The sequence below is a fragment of the Copadichromis virginalis genome, linkage group LG4 (assembly GCF_057382275.1).
Source record: "Copadichromis virginalis isolate Kocher_CV1m ecotype Utaka linkage group LG4, C_Virginalis_male_GT1.1, whole genome shotgun sequence".
NCBI lineage: Eukaryota > Metazoa > Chordata > Actinopteri > Cichliformes > Cichlidae > Copadichromis > Copadichromis virginalis.
The window spans coordinates 14,573,536-14,597,776 of NC_140621.1; the positions used below are offsets into that span (position 1 = coordinate 14,573,536).

The window sequence follows — 24,241 nt, forward strand, 5'->3', positions numbered from 1 at the left end:
TTTACTTAAGGGATTGAATGAAGACTACTTTGTTTGGATTCTGTGTCACTAACATATGAAGATGGCATTATCCTTTCTCCTGTCGAGAGACTATGGAGCAGGTGGAGTCAGCCAGGTTAGCCAGAAATCCACTAGCAATAAGCAGACACAGACACAGACACACACACACACACACACACCTTCTCTTGGTGAAGGGCGGGGTAGGGTGAACATCTACAGGGAAGACTAGATTAGGGTTATACAACAAGCTTAAAGCAGCTCTGCACTAGGACACCAAGGCAAGGAAAACCTCTTACCTCGAGCAAAGCAAAAGGACGAGTAAAGGGACAAATGCAACACTATACATTGAGATATGGGGATACAAATAAAGCCACAAATCAACAAAGGGGAGAGTGACATAGGCAACCTTCATTGAAAAAGGCCCAGTGCATTTGACAGGAATAAGTAAAGTGTTTGTGCGAGTCTCCTGACCTTTTTCTTGGTGCAGGATAGAGTGCGTCAGCTTTCTGCCTGCTGCAAGCAGTATACAGGTCTATTTATAAATCTCCAGTTCAAATAGCAACCAGTCTGTTCACAAGCCAACATGATAAAAGAACAAACAAACCCATGTGTGCACACGAGCAAATGCGCTGGCAAAATTGAAGCAATGGAAATACGTTTTTACAATTTAAGTATTCACTGGCAGCTGGGGTGCTTTTTGTGGCGAGAATAACTTCAAATAAGATGCATCCTACAGCAATTCACACCAGGAAAAAGATTCAACCAGACCAGCAACCAGTGTTCTGAGACAACACGCTGACCAGAAACACTTAGAGGCTTAATCCCACCTTTATTAACTCTCAGCTCACTAGTTTAAACTGGGCACACAGCCAGCATCTAGACATACACCCTGCCAGAAGCTGCTTAAGCACCCTCTGGAACCAATCAAAAACACATACAACAATGATATCATGATTACTAAAACTCTTTCCCTTCTCCTTTCCCAGGAAAGTGACACAAAAATATTTTAAAGAGAGAGCGCTATCCAAAAGAGAGAACAAAGTTAAACAAAACAAGACAGAGCAGAAATACAGAGCCTTTACTGTGGAATAGACCTGCTCCCTCCGGCAGCCACGGCACTCAAAGTGCAAGATCCTTCCAGCAAACTGAGCTGTTTACTTCCCAGAGTCTTGGCTCAACCTTCCTACATGGAAAGACCTCTGTCAACTCCGAAGCATCTGCGTCAAAGCAGGTATGCAGGGAAAACCGCTTATATCCTTATAAGGCAGTGAAATCCAAATTAATGACATTGAACATCACTAACTGAGCTACTAGAACAATATTTTATCTATATATCCATTTATAAATATATTTATATATAAATTACTCAACTTTTCATCAGATTATCCACAGTGTTGTTCATGTGTGCCAACATGTGCCCAGCTTTTGGTGTCCACACACGCTTAGATATACTCTGACAAAGCCTACCTACTTATCTGTGTAAGGTATGAAAGCACTTTGTGTTTTTCTGAAATGCACCTCGCCATTTTCTTTGAGACAGCTCACACAGTTTTGAAATCAGCTACATTGTTGAGGCGAATAGCTGCAATGACTAATGTTGTATAAATTCTCAAGATAACATAATGTAACCAGATGAATGTATAAAAGACGCCCGAAGCTTCCACATGTGAAAAGCGGCTCAACCTTTCATTCTTTTTTAAGGTCACCAGGGGGCGATGCCAGAGATTGCAAAATAACTCCCAGCGCTATAGAAGTTTATAGAAGAAACAAGGTTTCTAATGCCTGAATTATCCTTCAGCGGAAAATCTACTTCATAATCCGGAATTTAACCGGAAGCCCATCTTAACCCTCCACATAAAATCATAAGGACTTCCCGAGAAATGCAACTGTACTTCAGGTCAGCGCAGTTCGCAACGACCGATTGGTGTGGAAATTTACAGCTTAAGATTGAGAGGGGTGTCCAGATACATCATATATCACAGCGTCGATTTCCTACTAAAGCATAATTCAGGCATAACTCTACCTATATAAAAACTGTTCTATAGTATTTTTACAGGAAGGAGGATTACCTGGTGTATGTTTGTGAATCCGCACACTGACCTGCTAATTTAGCAGTCAGAACCCCCACCCCCACCCCTCCCTCCTCTTCGTCATATCCATTTTCAAAAGACAAGGATAGTAACAGTAGAAACTTATCTCCAGTCTTCAAAACACAACTTTATAAGATAATGGGTGAGGTCATGGTGGCTACAGCCGATGTTTATACTGTCAAATTTAACAGATGTAACATTAGTAGGCATCTTGGTACCATTCCAACATTTGAGTCTGTGTTATGTTAATAAAAATAAAAAACCACCATCATGACTGGGTTTAAACTTAGTTGGTTCCAGTTACAAATAATTACTGGGAGAAACTGGTGAGGCGCCTTTACTATTGTGTAATACTTTCTGACTTTACATCTAAAAGATCTGTAGATGAATATATGCATGCCTCTAAATCCAAACCCTTTAATGCCAAGTAATTTTCTAAACTTGCAGTTTTCACTTATTAAAATGGCCTTTTCCCAATGTACCCAGTTTTATTTTTACTGGAAAAAACAAAACGTCAGCATCACCAAGGTGTATAAGCTTTGTTACTGCTGCTGCTCAGAACATCAAGTACAGTTTGTTCCTATTTGCTTCCATTTGAGTAAGGCTTTTGTAGGGGCCCCTGGAGTTGGCATCAACTTAAGTGCTGCTATCACCTTACAGACAGAAAGTTAAGAGGGGAGGAGAGTTTAGGGACAAGATACAGGATTAGAAGGAACTGAATAATACAATGAAAACCTTTTTTTTTCCCTCAACGGTAAGGAGGAGAAAACAAAAGATAAGAGAAGTGAAATTTGAGAGGCAGAGACCTGTCACTGAGGCTGATGGGCCAGGAATGCAGCTGCAGCTTCTAACATGTATAAGTAACTTCCTCAATTCAGCAGCACATGAATCGAGCACAGTGAACACATTTGCTGCTTCACAGACAGAGTCAAATTAAACAATGTGAAAGAGACAATGAGGCCTTGAATGGAGAAGATCAGCAAAATTTACCAATTAATGCAAATACATTTAAAACATGAAGGAGAAGGTGATTAAAGCCAAGAGACATCTGAATATTTAAAAGCCTGCTTTTGTTCTTTTTTTTCCCTTTAAAATAAAAAAAAAAAAAAAAAAAAAAGCAACACATGGTAATGAATCTGATGCTATTCGAAAGTCTTCTGTTTAATCCCAAATTGTTAAACTGCAGATGGGATAGTATAAATCTAAAACTAATAAAAAAAGTTTTCCTGTAACATGTAAAACGTTTAACTGGTTGTGAAATTCTGGAAGACCTAAACGTTAAGTCACCGCCAAAGTTCTGCATTTTCTGACATGTTAGAGACGTTTATTAGCCTGAACGCATAGTTTTTTTAGATGACTGCTCTGCGTTTAATTTGACTCTTGAGCGACTGTCAGCTCAACATTTCTTTTAACTAAAGGCCCTCTTCATGTGTCCTGCTGTTGCTATGCAACTGCAAATCTATTTGAAGCATGGTGCTTTGCTGCCAAAAGCGGACACATTTTTTAAACATCATCTGTATCCCAGTAAAGCACAACAGGCCCTCAGAAATAAAAGATATTAATAGTTGCACTAAGAGGGTGGCGGGAGAGATACACACAGGTAGATATACATTGCAGGATGGATTCAACTATATAGCTTTGTCTAGTGTTAATTACTTGAGATGCACTAAAGGCTTTACTTAAGCAATTCTGCCAGTGTATATCATGAGCTCATTAGGGCTGCCACGATTAGTCGACTAGTCACGATTATGTCGACTATTAAAATCGTCGACGACTAATTTAATAGTCGACGCATCGTTTGAAGCTTTGTAAGATCACAAAGGACGCAGGAATGAGTAGTAGGATTTAAGAGTGTAATAACGGACTGAAACAGAAGATGGCAGCACTGCATGTACAAGGATGCCAACTGCCGTTAAACCCCGAAGAAGAAGAAGCTGTGTCCCAGAATTCATAGCGCAGCCCAGCGCAGTTGTCAACAATGGCGGCAGCTAGTAGTTTTAACTTTACTCTTATTATTCTTTCTGGGTCACAAAATAAACGTTTAACATATTTTCAGGCGAGAATGTAGCTGTGTAAACCTCAAATATCTGCTCAGTTTATCAAGACACCACATATTTTCAAAAGCGCTCCGACGTTTTCGGAGACGTCTGTTACCCACTAGCTCGTTAGCTAGGCGGGGGCAAGGCTAACTAGAGCCGTGAGAACACCGGACTCCCGGCAAATCGTTTTCAAACCCACCGCCGTCTTTCGCTAGTCAGGTTAAACATATATATAAGTCACTTAGATAACTTAAAAATGTTATTGTTTGGCTTTCTTTAGTATTTTATTTGTTCCTGAGTAAATCGGTTTGGCTGAGATTAAAGTTATAGTTTTTGCACAGCTAAAACTGTCAAGCAGACAGCTGATTATCAGAAGTGTGAGACGCTGGAGAATATACTCCGGTGTCCTGTTATATTTTAGAAAGCAAGGAGTTTATTAAACTTCACCGAAACAATCTGCAAATTTCATTAAAAATTAATAAACTACCATCTTGTCTTTATTTTTAGTTAGCACAAACACTTCAAGCTGTAAGCTAATGATAGTTATATAAGACCAGATGCTGCTGGTGCAATAAGCTGTACGTCCAATGGATGATGATCTGATTAGTCGACTAATCGCAAAAATAATCGGTGACTAGTCTACTATCAAAATAATCGTTTGTGGCAGCCCTATAGCTCATTTGATATTTGCTTTTATCAAACATGACAGACTAGCAGCTATCTGAGCTGTGACATCATCTGTGACCTTGCTGATGGGCATGCATCTCTCCAGCAGATATTTTTCTTTGGAAGCAACAACCCCTTGAGACCGTGCATCCTCATGTGGGGACATGACATTCTGGATTTTCTGCATCTTATACATTATTAAGCAATGCTGACCTTATTGTTTTCTTCTAAAATAAAGCAATTGTCCCCCCATACGAGGACATACTTTTAAGTGTCCAACAACTACATACCAAAACAAAGACTACCTACTTAAAGATATAGTAGTTTATATATTTGCGGTCCAACCAATCACAAATATGCAATAGAGATGAAAATGCAAACCAAACAAGTGCTCGGGTCACGAGAGGTTAAGATATGAGCACAAGTCTCTTTCACTCTTTAGAATTAGTATGGCTGAAAAGGGTCGATAGAGATCATTACTCCTGAGCTTTGAGTGGTGTTCAGTGTCCCAGGCATGCTCTGCATTATCAGATACAACGAGCTGAGATTTGATTACAGAACGATAATTTCATTCATCTTCTTGTTTAACAGCAGATGTAACATAAACACTACCAAAGTGCATTATTACAGCCTGGAAAATTATTTTCCATTTGAAATCTGTGTTCAAGGATTATTTTCAGGTGAAATCCTCCCAAATTTCCTGGAGCTCAAAACTCTTCTGTTAGGGAAGACCCTGTTGTCGTGGCAACATTCTTCAAAACACTCCCAATTCCTCTGGGCTTGTCCAAGCAAGATGACGCCAGTGCTGGGAGCACATGCCCTTGTCTCTCAACTCCCAACAGCCCTTTGTTAATAAATAGCCTAGAGACCCAGCAAATGCAAGCGAGCGATCTGCATCTTTCCTGCTTCAATTCTCCCATTTGGCGTAAGGTAAGCATGACAGATGTGAGGTGAGCATGAGAAGGACTGAGCAAATAAGTGCAGATGTGACTGAGTCGTGTTCGTCCATCTCTTTTTCAAAACAACATGTGTGTGAGATTGCCATGTGCAGCAGGAGTGTGTGCAGAAGCAGATAAGGACAGTCGTCACAATCCACCACTAGTACTTCAACTTTGGGAGGAGTTTGGAGGGGCACCCACTCTCATCAAGGTCAGACCAACAGCCAACTAAAAGCAACAGCTTCAGGTTTTGCATATGACTCAGTCATTTTGTCCATAATTTAGTCATCCAATTGATTTTACTCTAACATATCCACCCACACCCAGGTTTTATCTACACTACAAACAGCATAAAATTAGTCAACAGTGTTTGATTTTCCCTTTCAAGCTTGTGTTTGAACCTCGGCAGCGAGGAGACTTTCTTCAGTCTTCTGGAAGCTCGGCATGATTTGCTTTGTCATCTTGTGCCAAGTTGTGTCTCAAAACTAAACTCCTGCAGTGTTCTGAAACTGTAGGATCTTTGTCCATCTGGTGCAACAGCAGCCATTGTGATATACCAAAGAGCAATCATGGGCTTAATCATACCAATTACAATACTGCACTAGCATCTGGTTACATTTTCATGTCGATTATTACACAGGGTTTTTCCAGAGTTAAAACGGGCCTTTGGGAGCCACCAGACATGCAAACACGACTAGTTCATATTTAGTTAATTTAAAAAAAAAAAAAAAAAAAAAAAAAATGTTAGCCTATATATTTTTGGCTGCATTATAAACCAAAATGTATTTAAGCCTCAGTAAATCTGGTTAAAAACATTTAGTTACAGTACTGGTGATTTTTTTTTGGGGGGGGGGGGACCAAAAACCACTGTTGTGGGTGGCATACTTAAAAAAAAAAAAAAAGAAAATCTATATATGCAGTAAAAAGCCTGCCATGAGAACTGGAAAGTGCTTAAGGTACGCAGTCAAACCACTAAACACAGGGTTACACACAATTAGCCCAAGCAACATGAGCACATGGCTAATTAGCATAACATTACATAAAGGCACTACCCAAGCTATTTTCCCCTAACCATTACAAAATAGTACAATCTATATTTAGCTTCACAACACACATACACAGAACTATAACACAAGACCTTGTCATTTATATTGTCATTTCAGCGAAGTTACACCCCTGATATTTGGTGATTAACCTGGCGAGTCAGGGCCAGTCCTCCTACAGACTCCAGTTACAGCAAGGCAATGTCCCCCCTCTCTGTGTCATCAACGCATGGCCTTTATTTAGGAACAACAAGTGGTGGCACTTTTACAGAGCATGTCATTACAGAGCTTAAATTCTGAACTAGATTATTTAGTACTGCATCTACTATACCAAGAAACAGAGGGAACTACATATCCAGGATGGCAGAGGGGAGTGAAAACTAATAGAGAGAGACGCACTGAAAGACATAGTCAAGGTCAGAGACTGACACTATCAAACTTCCTGCCTACAGTAGCCATGACAGTAGTTTTACTTGTAACAGTAGTAGAACCGTGCTAACAGGAGTCAGTGGAAACTAAAAGCAATTCAAATGGAAAACACACCGACGTCACAAGTCAAAGTACACCAGCACTGTCACTGGAGTAAAGCACTACACAGCAAGGACAGAAAAACCTTTAGAACCCAAAGCAGGCAGGGAAATGTAGGGGAAATAAGGCTGAAATTTAATTATTAACTTTGAAACAATTTTAGAAATGAACAAGTGGGTTAGATCTTGTCTAAGCTGATATTTGCTTATTTCTATTATCTCCTGACAGGAGACAACCACAACCACACAGAACTGCAGCACTCGGGGTTGTGAAACTATTAAGTTTATGGTGAACCTTTTCTACTACCTGAAGTAGAATTCTGTTGATATGCAATATCAATCATACTACGCATAATTGCACTGGGTGCTTAGGAAAAATTTGCCTATTGAGCACAGAGAGCTTGCTTCTTTTTAATGGCACATTGCTCAATACAGAGAAATGGCTCTATGCGAGCTTTCAGAAGAAGCAGGCACTGATAAATCACACATGGGCTCCTAACAGAGAACGTACTTCTGCAATATCAAATCAACACAAATTGGCCCGGCAGTGGGAAACTGCAATACTTTCAGTGGAAGTGTCTCGTAATTTTACAGATATCCTTTATACAAATGAATGTAAATAAATTATAAGCTGGTTTTGGTTATTTTTATTTTGAAATCAATTTTTTTTTAAAAAGGAAAGAATTCCTGACACCACGCCTCACCTTTTGTCCAGTCCTGTACCTTATCCTCCTTCCTTTTCACACTCTCCGTCTCTCTCTCTCTTCCATCCACTGTTCTTCCCTCTGTGGGTGTGTTCCCTGTGGACAACAAAAGACATTGTTTCTCTGTCAATGATTTATTTAACACAAAAAAGGGTTATTTTATTACACAAAAACCTATAATCCCGGGTTCCCAAATGTACAAATAACAAAACTGTCATCCTTAGTTTTATATCACTTCAAAAGAATCATCAAAAATAGAAACCCTGATGTTGGGACATCTTTTAATTAGTATAGTTTGTGTTGTAGTTTTGTAGTCATCCTGGTTTCCTGCTCAGAGAGTGTTAAGTTAAGCAGCACTGGCCCTGGTGGGTGTGCCATTTAGGCCGCAGGAGAAAGCTACAGGCTTCAGTCTAATCCAATAATGAGATTAGCGCACAGCACTTACCTCCGCTTTACACAGACGGGCACACACAAACAAGACAGATGCATTGATATACAATATAGTTTGGCACCTCGTTTCCGATTTAATCGCAAATTTAAAAAAAAAAGTGAAATCTGTAAAATAATTTAAAAAGCATTAAATCACCAGGTTTACTAAAAAACAAACAAACATTTAAAATGGTAGATTTTCAGTTAAAGTATGTCACATTTACAGTGAAGCCAAGCTGATAGATAGATAGATCGATAGATATGATAGTTCAGTGACTGCTAACCAGCCACCACCACCTTCCAGTCTTGTGTCCCATGGTTGGACGTATTCCAATGCCATGGTCTTACACTGCAGTTGCTGACTGTAGCGTCCTACTGGGAGCCTGGGCCGCTCTAACCAGAAGCTGCAGCAGAAACTGGTACTGCTCTGCTGTAGCTTTCTGAGACTGCAAACCAAACGGTCTACCTTCCCCAGATGCGGTCCAACACGTTGGCGCTGGAGCTTTTCCATACGACGACACACTCATTGGAGATGTGACTGGTTCCTTCTCCTTTATTTACTCTTGCCACGTATAGGCTATATGGTGTTATTTAATGTATGAAAGTGTGGGCGCACATGCACCCAGCCGCGCTACTACTGAGACCGATTCTGTGGCAAACACTGCTACTGCTGGGAGCAGAATCTGATCTGTATAACATCTTCATGACATGCACACAGTGTTGAGTGTTTTAGAGGCTGGTGTGGAATTACACTAGTCTGAACGGCATGTATTGCTCTTGTACATGACAACTTCAAATCCTAAATGTGAGACTTCTCCTGAACTTTTCTTTTCAGCACATTTAAATGAAATCAATTGTCTACTCTAACCTTTTCTAATCAAGTTAACTGACTTATGGATTTTGAGGGGGGGTTTTGTGTTTGCTCCCATCTTCACCCACAACCCCTTCCTCTCTGCTCCCACACTTCCCCCCCCCCCCCTCCTTCCTTCACTTATTTCTAACCATCAAGTGCTTCAGCAGATGGCTCTAGGTTCAATAACAACAGCAGCAGCGGCGGGGCATGGTGGGGGCCCTCCTGGAGAGCACACATAGACCCTACAGACAGCATCTGTTTATGAATGGGCCAACAATTGCCCATCCCCCCCGACGGCTACAGCTGACAGAGGGAGGAGGCGCGACAAGTCACCGAATCAGAAGGAGATAAAGAAGAACAGGCAGTCAGAAGAAGAGGGAAAGAAAAAGGCAAAAAGTTTGAACAAGATGTTTTATTAACATAGCAAAGACAACACAGACTGCATTCAAAGACTGACACATTACCACAGAAACATTTCCTAAATGTTGTTCATTTTATTTGACCAATAGTCTAGAAACACACGAGCCAAGTGAGGATTTAACAAAAAAAGAAAAACAAACATCTTATTTCTGACTTTAACAAAACTGCAGCATTCTTCAGTTAGATCAGTCTTCCACAACAACTGCTGAGAAAATACCCTAATGTGTCATAAATTGCACCTCTTCCTTACTTCAGCACACTGACCACGTGCTTTCAGTTTCCTTTAATGAGTCTGTTAATGTAAAACTGTAATAAATCAGGACAGTTACAGGAGAACCATCCTCCCGTGTTAGTCAGAAAGTCACGTGTTGTTTTTGTCATTGCTCCATCTTTATAAAGTTAAGCATATGCAAACTACAACTGGAATGATTTTAGGTGTTTGAAGAATTTATTAAACTTTGTTTAATAAAGAAATTACTGGAAGGCTGTGAATAAGCCAGTCCGACTCGTTCTGACTTGAAGGACTTCATACGCTATAATAAAACCACAATGTCAGGATTCTTTTGAGTCTGAAAAGATCAACATTTACTTTGTTTTGTCCACAAGATACACTTTAGAGCTATTTTCATTCTGTGCCACAAACAATTTCAGACAGAAAAAGCTGTAATTTTTACTGTAACGTACACGTCAGCCGACTGCTGAAGCAGGACTGCTCTCCCAAAATATCTGACCTCTAAATATGGTCTTTTTTTGGTTTTTTTCCCTTCAAGTGGATAAGATAAGCTGGAGAGCTCATTCCATTAATAAGCACACACTTCATTTTTTCCATATTGAGAAAAACAAAGGGAGGAAGCCAAGAGATTAAAACGTAGCAGTCAGATGAAAAGATGTACCAAAGTGCAATAGCTGTAATTCAGTAACTAAAACAGATACACGTTTTATTTAACTACGGAAATGTACACAAGACAGTGGAAGTGTTTTGTTTTTTTTGTTTTTTTTACTACATGTCCTTATTCAACCTCCATTTCATGAATTTCTCTGTTAACCATAAGAGGAAGTGCTACATTGAGTTGTTTTCAAAGGATGAAAGCCACTTTTACTCCTGTGAGCTTCACAGTAAAGCACAAATTTTGCTGCCACCCACTTGCCCTCACAGTGAACTCCTTCACGCCTGCTATCAAATAAAGCTGTAACACTAAAAATAATCAAACTATATCTGGGTTTTTGAGGAGGAAGAGATCAAAAATTGGATTTTAGCTTTAGACTACTGCATCCTAATATATGGTAGTCGTCATGCAGTGAAGCTGGAGTAGACAGTATTGAGTGCATGTGTAGCCTTAAAACAACAGAGATGAATACGAGCACACACCCACACCCACTTCTCTGTCCCTTAAGAACAAAAGCCAGAAGGTGGTCGCGTGGCTAATTTACATGGACATCATTTGCATCAATTTGCATTAGTATGTTCTCACAGAGGCTCGACACTGGAGGCTCCCTGCAGGAAAACCATCACTCAATTAGGGAATGAAAATGAGCAAGTCTCCATCACAAACAGACCAACTGCAGAGGCTTTGTGAGGGGGGACGGTGTGGCACTTCCAGCCGAGCTGATTTAAATCTGTAGTTTCATGCAGTCAAAATGAGGCCGGGTTCATTTCAGGTCACGGTAACTTGAGAGGAATATGATATTAAATCAAGCTGCTGGTAACGGGAGGGCGAGTTTCAATTTAAGGGTTGTTTTTCATTGTAATCAGGCAAATATTTAAGTTTAAAATGAGAAAAACTGAATTATTGCCTTTTTTGGAAATAGGTGAAATCAGTAAAACTGATCATTTCTAACTAACATATTAAGTTAAGGAATTTGGTTAGGAAGTTTTAAAAGCTCAAAGTGAGTCTAAAAATAAAACGAGACCTGCGGTTTTATAAAAACACTGTCTCGTTTCTAATAACCTACAATGCAAGTTATACTAGTGTGACTCAAACTTCACTGATGCAGCTCAACAGCTTGTTTATGTAAAACTGGCTTTGCCACCCTGTCTGAGCCTGCACGCGTCAAATTCATGAAATGCTCCGTTTCGGTCCTTTCGCTCATGACCATTTACAGGTGTGGCTTTATTGCTCAGAGGTCCAATGGTCAACTACCTGAGCTTCCACCACTACAGCAACAATGTAGCAATGTCGCAACCTCATGGGACTTCATAGCTCTGCCATATTAAATTCCAAACATGACAGTCTAAACTTGGCCATTTCAGCAGTGACTCATTTTGAGCGCTCCCGCTTTAACACTTCTTAAACCGCTTGTGAAACTCTTTTAGACAACAGTGAAACATATTTATAGAATAATTTGGATAAGGGACCCAGACAGTCAGAAATAAAGAGAAGCGAGACAGCAGATCCAAAGGAAATAACACTGCTCACAACCAATTACACATTGTGTTAAGATTACAAATACAAAAAAGGATAAATGCAGTGAGGTGGACTTATAAATATCCCAGACTTGTATGGGATGTCCATGTATACAAACTCTCTCAGTCAAGTTATGCTCATACATAACTAAGGGGCTCTAAAGTGAAAGTGCTTCACAGTCTTTATTCAGTCCTTCCTTGAGGGATGTAATCCCCACCGGAGCCTCAAAACTATCAACTGTTCATACTCCTTTCCTTTCTAGAAAGAAAAATCCAACACCAGCTGTAAACTTGATGCTATCGTTCAGGACATCGAAGCAAAACTGCCTTGACAAACCTCAGTTGTCAAGTTAAAAGTTGACACCATTTTAAAGACGCTTAACAGGATCTTCGGTCCATGTAGATTCATTCAAATGAGTTTATATTTAAGTGGATGAATTATTTCCACTTCCATGCCTTCAGTAGGAGTCACTCCCACATACACAGCTGGAAAATATGCTTCACTGCTGGGAAAATGTGAAACATCATCAACGAGCTTTAGCAACCATCTCCAAACAATCCACCTAACAAAGCTATGAGACCATTGTGGAGGGTGGAGAATTTACAGTGTAAATGTAAAACAAGATGCACCCAATCAAGACTTCAACCTAAAAAAAACAGAAAACATGAAGCACGGCCACTGGGACGCATTGATAAACCAGTTGTGGTCCACAGCTCTATTGTGTGTCTGCATGTAGACCAGCACAATGAGCTGCACAAACACCTCTCCACACACAAAACATCGGGGGACTGGCTTCTCGTTTAGTGATTTTAAAACAGCAAAGCTTACTCAGCACAATGTGGCCTAGACCAACCCAGACCCACCAATTCAATTCAAACGGAACTGCATGTGCTTGCATAAGCAGGAGCTGCCAATCCAGTGTCCCCCTGACCCACCCACCCATGCACAACCCGCTAATATCCCACCACACAGAGGTAGGACCTGTGTCATCCAAAGAGAAGTGCCTAGAAAGCCGACTAACCGTCACTCTTGCATTTGTACACTGAAACGCTGCTTTCTAAAAAGGAAAAAAAATAATGAAAAAGCTAAAAGCACTTGTGTGATGGTCAGTGAACAGAGAGGCATTTACACTCACTTGCTGTGATTCTGTTGACATTATACAAGACTTCGGGCCAGCAGTCTGAACAGACAATGTCTGTTTAGATATACAGGTCCTTTATTTAGTGTCAAGAAACATGCAGGGATGCACGGATGCACTGCAACCGTGAAAACAGCCCAATTCCCGCAATAAGTACACTTAAGAGGCCACACCTCCTAATCTAGTGTCCAGCAGGTGGCAAAAGATCTTACAGCTGCTTTAGCATTAATGCATAGCTGGCTGGAGGACTCATGCCTAATGTTGAACACCTCAAAAACTGTCTGTATGTATTTTTCCAAAACGCCCCTTAAACTTGAAGCAGTCAAACATATTCCTGGATGGAGTAGAGCTTGAATTAGCTCCAGAACTTAAATATCTTGGGGTCATTCTAGACCCAACATTATTTATGTGACTCTTGAAGAATAAAGTGTCCCAGGTACTTAAATTTAATAATCGAAATTTTAATCATATACGTAATAATTTTAATATGAATGTTGCAAAAACTTATTTTTTACTCAATGATCATCTCTCATATGGACTATTGTTTGACGTCCTGGTCACTTGCTTATCCAACAACACTTAAAACTATTGAAAACATTTATAAAAGAAGTTTAAAACTACTTGACAAAAAACCGACTTCCCACCACCACTGTCATGTGTTAAAAAATTATAAATTACTGAACTTCAATAACTTAGTGAAACTTAAAAGAGTGAGTTTAATATATAAAGTCTTACACTCCCTTGCTCCACCACCACTAAAGCAGTTCATTAGGCATAAAGAAAGCTCAGGCAGGACCAGTCGAGCTACAATCCGAGGAGACTTGTTTATACCCCACAGACGGACAGCATTTGGGCAGAACGTCCTCTCTGTTAAGGGAGGCCATCTGTGGAGTAGTCTTCCTCAACCCATTAGAGAATGCTCGACATTCAATTTGTTTAAGGCAAAGGTTAAAAACTGGTTATGGACAAATCAAGTGTGTGATCATGTATGAGTTGTATAGTTTTAATGTTTTATTTGGGAACAGAATGGTGTGTATGTGTAAGTTTGGTGATGGAGTTTTTATTATGAATGAATGATGAATTTTTATGAATTATGTCTATTTTTTTTATGTTTAAGGACAACAGATGGAAATTAGCCTTTGGCTATAATCTGGCATGTTTACATTCATGTAATTTTTTTTTTTTTTACATTTATGTTCATTAACATGCACTGTCCTAAATAAATAAATAAATAAATAAATCTTGGAATCCAGATGTTTCAGTCTCATTTCAACAGGCACATAAAAATCACGCACCTAGCTAGGGCTGTGCGATATGACCAAAATCTCATTTCCCGATAAAAAACATCTATCGTCCGATAACGATATAAATCACAAGTAATTTTATATTTTCTGTAAATTCTGTGAATCTCAGGTAGGTGAAGTGTTTCCAGCTGGGCGCCGTGTACCTGGAGTCGAGTGTTTTAACAGATGCATGACACTAGTCATTTTTAGACATAAGTTGTAACGATCGCCATTTTCTTTGTGAGTATTTATTACACAGCGTGCTGCGGGGAAAAGCCTGTTCTAACGTTTGAGTCTAAGGTTTATTTTTAAGCACCTGACGGCTCTTTTTTTTTTGCTTCTCGTTCGTCAATAATACTTTTTCCATGCGATTCCGTTTATTTTGAAAAGTCTCAACAGGATCTTGAGCTTTATTGTGAAAGGTTTATGTGGAAAATAAACAAGCGGACATGCGATGGTTTTACCGTTGTTGTTGCTAACGACAACGCATAAAAACAGGCGCTTGTCCGCCCGTAGTGTGGTTATATTAAATATAAGAGAAAGAGAGAACTTTAAGAAATGAATATAGTCACTACAGCGACCATCAAAACCATGAAAAAAAATATTGCCGTAAACAGTTTATTTTGCGACACCACGAAACAAACGATAGCGTAAAATGAAACGATAGACGTTTTTATATCGTCATCCAATATATATCGTTATACAGGGTACAACCTTCATGAAAGTAGCATTTAAAGCTGCCACCAAATCTAGTTTGAGATTATGTTTTTGAGGGATTTTTTTGGCATTTTGTGTGTACATCTAATGGTAAAGGTAGACTAATAGGATACATTAGCTATGGCTGTAGCATTTGTAATCTGGTGCTTGGGCCTAGCACAACTGCTTCAGTTTTGCACCTTTGATCCAGGAGGACGATATTTCGTCCCACTGTATATTGATGAGTTGGCTATAAAACTACATTCGACCTTTAGGGAACATGTCATGTCTCATGTTCCCTAAAAAGAGGTTTTGGATAGTAAGGCACTGATTATGGTTCCCATTTGCAAGTTCACACTGACTGATGTCAATTTTGTCATCAGACGGCAACTATGAGGGTCTGTGAGTATGCCTGAAGATTTTTATTACTATTATTTATTTTATTTTTAAACAGACCACATAGAGTTGTTCTTGAAGTATACATGACAATACAGCAACTGCACATGCACCCAGACAGTGGACTTTAACTAACATAACAGAGAAGACCACTCAAATGTTGTCTCTCATTGTTGTCGGGGAGACGGCATAAGTTTACACTGTGTCTGTTTTCACAGTTATTTTACTGCTGATTTACAGATTTTGGTAAGATGAGGTTTTCAGGGGGAAAATAAATAAATAAGAATTTCTTGCTTTCAAATTTCACCACTTCGCCTGCTATACCAGTGCTGGTGTGAAGATTTCGCCTGAGTGGTGACACCTACAGTTCAGCAAAATACTGCTGCAGGTAGTCACCCCATCTACATTGGTGTAAAAGGTACGAAGCTGTGGCAATGTCGCAGTTTGTGTGCAAATGCGACCAACACAACAACCATAAATGGGCATTTCTACTTCAGCTTCTTTCATGAGTTAGCCTTGAGCACTCCACATGTTTAATGGGCAAATAAATGGCAGACCTGAACAGGATCAAAAATTCTCCTGTTAAGCTTTTGAACTGTCCTCATTTTCAGGCCCTGTTTCGAGACACCCATTAATGTGTTTATATAGGGTATAAACGGTATTACACACAACATAAAACCATTCAACAGCACCATAAACTGAGAAAACACATTCAAAGAACACCCGTTTATTTTCCATGCTTTCAAAATCCAAAGATCTTGCTGATGTAGTATTTATTGCAGGGCTATTATAATATACTTTACTGCAATTGAATATGAAATGTGTGTCTAAAGGTGCCACACTGACCTGTTAAGATGCTTCAGTTTCTTTGGTGGCAACAGCTTCCAATTCCGAATCTATGAAAGAGAGAGGAGAGATAAGAAAAGCCTAATCACTTGCACGCCATAGCCATAAAATAAAACCCCCAGCGACTGATAAAATCTAACCTGGATTTGTGTGCTGTGTGTGTTACAATTTGTTTATTATCAGTAAAGCAACAGCTTGTAAAGACAACATTAGGACGCTACCACAACAGGTCTGCGTCATCCCTGAAAATGCAAGCATTATTCAATTAAAGCCACAAACTTCAAACGACTATTTGGCACTAATCATATGAAAAGCATTTCAACTAGCTGATGTGGAAATGCAGGTCGAGCTGCATAACAAGGCGATGCATGGCCAGCCCCCCTCCCTCCGCGAAGCTGTGGCCCCACTGGAGAACGTGTGAAAAAAGACAAACACACAAATTGTGTGTGGGTGTGCGCGCGCCTGTAGGTCAAAGTTGCACCTCGGGTCCTGATCGGCCATTATCTCAGCTGTTGCCCGACTTGCAGCTTAACCAACATGGCTTCTCTCGAGCCTGGTATTTTTCCAGTGCAACTCAAAACAACATCCCCGGCAGGGCATCAGATCACAGTCGATTCAGTTAAATCATAAAATGCTACTGTGCTGTTTGCAGTCTCGTCGTCGCAGTTGTAAAGCAAGGGGAATACGACTGCAAAACCAGCAGAGCTCAGGTCTACACTGGATTAGCTAACCAGCTGCTTTTGTCTGTCCACCGACAGAGGGGGTTAAAGGTTCCGATTGTAGCACAACTTTGCAGGTTTACCATTCCCCCCCACAATGTCAAATCAAAATTATTTCTAACCATCCCGTTTCGGTTAATTTAGGTCACGGAGAAACCTGTACAGAATATGCAAGTTCCTAAAATGTAAAACAACCCGTCCCGGTTACCGACGAGTAACCTGCGTCGTCAGATTAGCTCAGGTGCTAAAGCTAACGCTACGAAGCGGCTAGTTAACTTACACGGTCGTATTTCACATGCAGCAATTATGGAAAAGCTTTTGTAACAAACAGAAATAGTTCAGAAGCAATACCACAGAACCAAATGCTTACGCACAGCTGGCAAACTAGGGTTAATAAGTGCTACTAGTAGTTAGCGTTAGCACAAGGTTAAGCCGCCTACAAAGGCAATTTTTTTCCTGAAAGACTCTACGAAATGTTTTAGCCATCTACAGGCAAACATCAGCATTTATTTTTTTCCGTCGACGTTTTTACAAATTCAGCAAAATCGAGTCCCAAACGCCAGGAGTTAGAAAAGCTACCCCAGCTTAATCATTGCTAACTAAACAACAGCGTTTGCTCAACTTATCTCCACCAGCCGCCGTCGCTCTCCTCACTACCTACGCTAGCTCGACACAAACAAACGGTCGTCTGAGCACGAAAACAGCACAAAAACATCCATACCTCATTGAAGTATAAAGTGCAACAGAGTGGAAAGGAAAGCCGACTGTAAGGCTAAAGAAATTCAACGCGTTTGCAGCATCTACGAGGGGAGGCATTCATCCTGCGTGATCGCCATTTTCTTCACTCGCCGCTGGCTGGCTAACCTTCTTTCGCTCGGCTCTCTGGTTTCCCCGTCGCTCTCTCACTCGCTCTCTCTCTCTGCGCACACACACATCTCACCGTGTGTGTGTGTGTGTGTGTGTTTCTGGAGGAGGGGCAGGAAACCCATTCACCACTTCCTCTGACTGAGAAGCCAAAACACAGTCAGATTGAGCTGATACAAAAAGAAACTCCGGTGTAAAAAGTATGCAAATGGTAACCAGGCCACGATAAGCGATGAATTCCCCGCAAATAAAACATCCAGCGAGAAATCTAGGCACACGCACCACAGATGCAAAGTGTAAAGTGTAGGATTTATTTTGCTTGACTGATTAATTTATTCTAAATTTAGGATTCATGGAGATATACATGTGATTATAAAGACACCAACTATTATCCAGACAGGGAACAAAAAAAAGAAGAAAAAAATCAAAGTCTAGCAGTAAAATTTTGAAACTATACGGAAGGCACAGCAGATTCCTGGCTACTACTTGCTTGCATTTCGTGACATTTAAACTATTAAATGTCACGAAATGCTACTTTTGAAAGGTTCAAATTATGTTTTAAAGATTTTGAGGAAGATTTCTGACACCTTTGCTTGTTTTTGCCCCAAAGTTATCACGTTATTTCTTTGTTAATTTCTCGCACTGACCCTTAATTTCTTTTAGTAGATAATCATCTGGAATCGGAGCATCTTTGGCACTCATATAATAAATGGCTTAATTATTAATATGCGCATTAGCCTAACATCATCTTTTTAAGATATGCGACAAGCTGCGTTTTGTTTTAATGTAACGCCAGACCAAAACCTGTAATTCCACGAAAGCTCACACAAGATAGGCCAGCTTAGAAACATAATGCTCTACGTGTTTCCTTGTAGCTGTAAGCAGAATAGAAAGTGAAAATACCTATCGACCAGACAAAATAAAGAATGTGGAGAATCTCAGTATCTCTTTCTCTCTCCGTGTTTTCTCTTTGGTATTCAAGAAAACAACAAAGAAACAGGAAGAAATTTTTTTTTAAAGGGGGGGGGGGGGGGGGTGGCGGAAAGAATGGAGAGAGATGGCCAAACTGCAGAGAAACAAATACAGTGTGGAATCTGCCAACGCTTCACCATGAAACAAAAGCGGCCTCTGCACGCGAGAAACCAGCAGCGCGTGCGTGCAAAGCAATGACCATTGACCCACCGATGGCAAAAACAAGCCCCAGCCTTGTGCACAGATTACTGCCCTTATCTGTGTGTGTTTCACTCCGAGGCAGAGTGAGAGGCAGAGTTCGCCTACCGCCAAGTAATGATTTTATCAAAGACAACAAGATTAGATTATACTGCATATAAACACTGGGTAAGGTCTGAACACTGGGCTGTGGGCTGTTGCCAAAGAACTACCCAAGCCTGGGCTATTCGATGAATTCCTGCTACTGATGCTGTAGTACTACTGTAATTCTACTGCTACTGACTGTCTGTAGAACTATTAAACATCTTACAAAATACCACTCACTTTCACAGTTGTTTAATCTCTAATTTGTAGTTGAAGATTTCAGAAAACATTTTTTAACCACGAGTTCCTTTAAACTTCACGTGTTTCGTTTTGTTTTTTGTCCTGCCTTCTTCTCCTCACCTCCAACTGATCACAGAAAATTGGCTAGAGGGTTCTTCCTGTTAAAAGGGAGTTTTTCCTTCCTGCTGTTGCCAAATGCTTGCTCAGAGAGGGTCGTTTGATTGCTGCTGCTGCTGCTATTTGATGCTATATAAACACAACTGAATTCAAGTGAATTAACAAGTTTTCACAGAGCGAATGCAAGCTTGATAGCATGTTTCTATTTTAGTAGCTGGAAATTTGGGAGACTACAGGATGTAGTGACATTAAAGCTGGGGCATTTTGACTCATGCATGCAAACAAAGCACAGAAATCACAGGCCTATCAGGCCCTGTAATGTCATGCTTTTTTTCTTTATTTTAAGCAAATACAGTCATATTGAAAGTTTTGGCAGTGAACAGCAACAGTGAAACTGCGCCTAAAACTGTATGTCAGCGTTTGGTGAGGAAAACTTCTTTCTTGTTTTCCTTCATAAACGCCTCTGTTTCTAACCTTCAAATTAGGCCAAACGTGGCCGAGCCAGTTAAAAGAAACTAGGTCAAACTAATGTTTGGGACAAACATTCATGACATTAAGCTGGTAAGCCAGGGAGAGTCATAAGATGAACAAAGCGAGATTTAACAAAAAAAGCAAATAAAGACTGAATAAAATAACGTAACTCGATGTTGATCAGATATGTGTCAGTGAAAAGGGTTTTATTTTATGTCCAAATCATAAGAAGTACTGCATTAAAATAGCCAAAAAAAATAGCTTTTGTGTTAATGAATGATGACGCTATAATTTTAACACGCAGCTAAGGGTGTGCTTGTGTGTTTGAACAGTTTCAAAGAGGCATTGAAGTCACCTTGACAGACAGAGCAGTGTATACAGAGAGGCCGAGGTTTAATCATTCACACACACAAGTTCAAATGCAGGAAACAGACCCTATTGGCTTGGGTAAACAACGGCAGCTTTGATAAAGTTATGCAATTCTGTACAACTATATGCAATCCTCAAAATCTGCTCATATACATGGATACGTTATACGTTTTTGGGGGGGCATGGGGGTTATAACAGATTCTAAGTTGCTCAGTTTGCCTTTTTAGGGGATTTAACTCGGCCACATCCAGACTGAGCGCACACGCACACCAGTCAGAGTGATCAATTGCAGCTGCAGGAGTGAGGGAGCTTGCACAAACGGGGAGACCATTGTTCTGTAGAGAAAGGATGGGGCAAAGAAAATTGGACTGAAATGTGAATGTGTGGGAGGAAGAGGGAAAGTGAGCAGGGTTAGAAGCAGGGGGACGTAAAGTTCGCGAGGAGAGGAGGGAGAGATTATGTGGTGGGGGTGAGAGTGCGTGCGAGAGAGCCAGACTGACAGACAGAAGAAGGTCAGAAAAGAGATTTGCATGTCAAGTAGTAATAGGCTTGTCCCGAGTACAGCCGTGTATACTGCTAAGCTGCAGTGCTCATAGTGCTATAGTGTGTGCATGTAGACATGCAGGAGATTATTACTATAGCCTAAACTAGCTGTCACTATTACAATCACATTTGTATTTCAGTCTGACGATCCTGTTTCTGAAACTTGTGTTTGTTTTATTGTTTTTTTTAATATTATATATATATATATATATATATATATATATATATATATATATATATATATATACACACACAGATAGACAGATAGATAGATAGATCAGCTGGGGGAAATTGTATTTACTGATAGAAAAGACTATTTTTGTACAGCTTACAAATTAGCTGTACTGGAAACTGTGTTTTCACTCGGAGGGCAGCAGAAGTTGAAACTACAGTAGCTACAATGTGAATGATGACAGAAAACCACCTTGACATCTTTGACATATTGCACTGACACTTTTCTTTTATTATTATTATTATTTTTTAATTAGAATTATCTAAGCTGAAATAAATCCAAAGTAAAATACTGGAGTGACTGGAAGAACTGAATACAGATTTTAAAAAAAGAAGAAGTCCAGTTTCAAAACTTTTAAGTCTGGCGTGGGACCTTTGATTCATGTCCTTACAGGCCTCTCTCTTTCTAGCTTGATCTCTGAACTGTGAGCTGATTGCATAGAGCTGCCAGAACAAAGTGTTCAAAAAAATCTGATTTTTGCTTCATCCAATGTAAGGCTTTCTGTCTATTACTCATCGCTCTCTGTCTCGGCTCTCCTGCAGGGTACCAGCTCTGAAATGGATTTGTTGAGGCTAAAATTACACCTGGTCTTCAACCAATTACCTGAACATTCATCCTCCCCTTCAAGCTCTCAGAGCGCTCACGCACGCACACACACACACACACACACACACACACACACACACACACACACACAAACTGTTTTGCCGCTTCACACAGATGACTTTCATTTACCCTTGCAGACTTTTGCATCCACAACACACAAGACACAGGTTATTGTGCAATATATAAAAGCAGGTACTTCTACATTATTTCCAGCCGATCTTTCCATTTACCATTTTTCCCAACAATCCATCACCAGGCCCTAAATATGCAGATAGTCCTGATAAGTGTGCTGGATGACAGCATAAAACATTCAAATGTATCCCATTTATTTAAATTCCCCCTCATTTATATTCATATCACTGATCCAAAGCTGGCCTCTGTCCTTTACTGCCGCAGGAACTCATGCAGATCAGTGGTCACAGGAAATAGTGATTGACTCGTCTTATTGTCATTCATCTGGTGTACATGCTTCCTGTGCAGAGAGAGGGGACACAGGACCGAGATACAAACACTGTTGTAAACTTTGCCATATACATCTGCACACACATACAAAGTCCAGGGCTCTTGAACTTTGCGGACCTTTTATACGCACACAAAAAACTTAAAAAACAGACTGAAAGCAAGGGAAACACAAAAGCATTGTATGGCCTGTTTACTGTTTACAACCTGCCCTATGTCTATAAATCACTCAATCCCACTCAAGTAGATAAAGACAAAGACACCACTACACTGTATTTACCTGTTAATGAGGTTAAGTGTCATTTTATAAGTCATGTCACAGCTGAGCTGAATAAAAGGTTAATCATTTTTGTATTTCGTTAAAAATAAGTGTTCCCCAAATGGTTGCCAAGTAGTTGCAGGCTTGTCATCTTCTATGCAAACTACAGAGAACTCCAGCATCCCATATTTAATTTATAATTTCAGCATACTTTAAAACGGCATAATGTCTAACTATCAATATTAAGTCAGTAATGCTTTACAAAATTTACACTGTAGTAAAACTGATGCAGAAAGTGAAGCTGGTGCGTGCTTTACATACCTGGATGTTTTGCAAAATTTATGAGAGCCTTGTTCCTCTTAAAATGAATTCTATAATCTCCTTACTTTAGCAGTTACTTCTAAAATTAGGGACGTTCCCATTGTCCTTAGGCTTCAGTCAACAGGCCCAGGCTCAGTCAGCAGGAACTAGTAGAAAACTCCTGGTTAGCGACTGTAAGGCAACCACTGGTTGCTAGAGAAAAATAAGTGTTCCCCAAATGGTTGCCAAGTGGTTGCAGGCTGTCATCTTCTATGCAGACTACAGAGAACTCCGGCATCCCGATAGTGAGCAAAGCAATCATAACGAGGTTTCTGGTGCTCCAGTTACTCTTGTGAGAGAGTTCAAAGAGTGACAGCCTGCAACCTCTTGCAACCTCTTGCCAGTTGATCAGCCAATGCACATGGAAGCTGTCAGGGGGTTGCCAACCAGTCCCTAAGCTTATGCGACTGAGGTCTTAGATGTTTAATGCCAATTATGACATGGTATCATGGAATCAGACCAAACTAGGATAATTATGGTTTATTTTCAGGTTTAAGAAAGCTTATTGGGAATGTGATAGCACCGATGTTGTGAACATGCAGCTTAAACCACTGATGTGCTCACAAGGTTCACAGAGAATACATGCTTAGATCAATATCTAAAATTTGTATTATCTTGAAAGTACAGAACTTATAGATTTAAACTACAGATACAAACCTATGAGTTCCTACTAACCCCATCATTCTGCTACTCTTACAGAACATCAAAGGACGATCGTAGAGATTCACTCATTCACAAACACATTCACTTTAACCATCATCTATCACGCACTGAGCTCAGTATCTCACCCAAGCGCATTTTGACATTGATTGGTAGATGACCCGCTCCAACTCCCGAGCCACAACTGCATGAAAACAAAGGTGCAGTGAAATGAATGTCAACGGCTGAGATATATTATGTTATTAATGAACAGTCAATTCTCCTAGTGAACACCTTGTATAGAGGAGAAACTGGCTGGTGTCAAGAGCTGAGCAGCTTTGATGAAACCTCGATGTGAATGATGAGTGTGGTGCTCCTGGTCAGCAATGGTGAACGCTTATCCTGCATTTTAGATACCTCAGAAGTTGGATGTCGGAACTGAGGAGTAATGTCACTCCCAAGTTTGATGTGTTGTAATAGTAAGTGAGAAAAGCTAGAAAAATCAGGATTTGTTTTGTTTCTTAGCAAAGATTAGCTTGCTGTATGACTAGCAATACAGCATAACTGGGGGGTGGGTTTGCTACAGCACATTCATAGATACAGCCTGGTCAGTCCTCTGCATTTGGCTTATTTAGT

At 40.1% G+C, this 24,241-nt stretch overlaps 1 protein-coding gene across 6 annotated transcripts in view; it reads right to left on the reverse strand.

Moving 5' to 3' along the window:
- LOC146711057 (trinucleotide repeat-containing gene 6A protein-like) overlaps positions 1-18,120 on the reverse strand; it is a 39,819-nt gene extending 21,699 nt beyond the window's left edge. For 2 of the 6 annotated variants that reach the window (XM_085453749.1, XM_085453746.1), the window contains exons 1-3: positions 17,914-18,120; positions 16,474-16,523; positions 8,008-8,103 (exon numbers count right to left, since the gene is read on the reverse strand). The gene's annotated coding sequence lies outside the window, so the exon portion shown is untranslated. Of the gene's footprint in view, positions 1-1,082; positions 2,109-8,007; positions 8,104-8,902; positions 9,357-16,473; positions 16,524-17,913 lie in introns of those variants that run through there. The other 4 variants (XM_085453752.1, XM_085453751.1, XM_085453747.1 and 1 more) reach the window with 3 other exon arrangements.
- Between the last annotated feature and the right edge of the window lie 6,121 nt (positions 18,121-24,241).